Source organism: Argiope bruennichi, chromosome 11 (assembly GCF_947563725.1).
Source record: "Argiope bruennichi chromosome 11, qqArgBrue1.1, whole genome shotgun sequence".
Lineage (NCBI taxonomy): Eukaryota > Metazoa > Arthropoda > Arachnida > Araneae > Araneidae > Argiope > Argiope bruennichi.
The window spans coordinates 102,956,263-102,958,185 of NC_079161.1; positions in this window are offsets into that span (position 1 = coordinate 102,956,263).

A 1,923-nucleotide genomic window follows, 5' to 3' on the forward strand; every position below is an offset into this window, starting at 1 on the left:
TTTTTTCATGTGAAGAGAAACTAGAATTCCAGTACTGATTCTATTCCGATATTTGAAGATCAGATTTAAAAAAAAAAAAAATTACAACGTTGTTTTATTCAATGTCTACAATTCATTAGTTGCGTATCATTCTTTATGATTTGATATTACACCACAGGATTGTGTGCGATATGTAAGTAGTAATTTATTCGTCTGTGATCTCTTAATATGCAATGGAATTCTTATATCGATTCAATATTTGGTTTGATTTTGCTATTCGCTTGAAATCATTCCTAAGTAAATAAATCATGGTAAACTGTAGGGCAAGTCTTACATTTGTTGATCTTCAGGTTTTATTCCATTTAACGAAATTCTTTCTCAATTCTAACAATTATAGTTCCTTAATTTACTTAGTATTAAGTCCCCACGCCATCCATCATGAGAGTTTATTTGATTCATTTCCAAATTAACTGACACCTCACTTAACTTCATTGGATCAAATACCTAACAGAATATATTTTATAATACTATTACTCCTTTTGAGGAGAACTGACGAGGAATTCATTAGTATTTCATTCTCCCTCACTTTAAAGACACGTGGAAGGCTGGTGCTAAATTAGTAAAATACCTATAAAAATAAGAATAGGGAAATGACAACTTATATACGAACATTTTGAGGCAGTAATAAAATTGGAAGAGCTGATTTTGAAATGCATACGTGAAAAAGAAACGATTGCGTCACTGGCAAACCACAATGAAGTTTAAATTATCGGAGGGAGGTAGAACCATTTTTTTAAATACTCTAAAACAGTGCGAAAAATTGTCTGTCAAGAGTCCATGGTACCTATTTGAAATCGTGGTAATGTGAAAGCAAATTTTTTTTTCCTTTTTGTAATTGCTATTTGTTATTTCTAACGTAGCCAAACATGGCGATCTTAAAATTACAGCAACCCTTTTACGCGCCTTACTGAGTCTGGTCTGTCGGTGATTCATTATTCATTAGAACGCTAACCCGCATCGGCTCAACAGCCACAGCAGAAGCTGTAAAAATTCAGTGCTATTTTATTTGTTAGGTTTAACAAAGCCCCCGCAATGTTATACCTCAGCAGCCATGTATTAATGATTTCATGTGAACTCTACTTCCTGCACTTATATATGAACTGTCTGTCGCAAAAGAATTGAATATATTTGTAAATAAAAGCGCAGTCCACTGCTCACTTCGAATCACCACTATTTATGGCAGGGAATTTTATAGTTAAGATAATTACGTAAGAACAGCCAAAATTCAGACGAATTTGGAAGGCTTATTACATAAATTTGTGTATCACTTCTGAATGAGTTAAAATGTCTTTGTATTCATGTTCAAGCGTGTGCCATTTTATCCCTAGGTGTTTTCCTGTGTCATTTTTTTTACAAATATGTGTACTTAAGAATTAAATTTGCGTGCATTGTTTTAATGTATAATCCAAAGTTTTTGAGTAAAATTTGAATAATGTATCATTGTTAGCATTTCAAAATATGATAGAATGTTTTGGCACGCTTTCTTAGTTTCGCTTTACGATGCACACGCAACTTGTGGATAAGAAATTGGGAATAAGAGTATGAGAATATCGGAAGAATGCAAGTCCTTGAATGTGACCTATGCAGAGAAATAAAAAAAAAACATTTATGCACTGTGCTGTTTTTTTTCCTGTTATATCAAACAAATGCGGATAAATTGCAATTTTGTGTTACTTTTATGATTTAAACCTCCTGTGCATAAAGCCAAACTCCCGATTGTTCCACAAAATTTTATTTATTTCTTGAGACGTTGTTCCTGTTATATGAGATCTAGACTCCTTGAGAGAGAGTCATTTAACATTTATATAAATTTTTTATTGCCATTTTTCTAAAATCCATCCTTAGTTTAAATTAAATTAAAAAATAAAAATGAAGATTGAATTC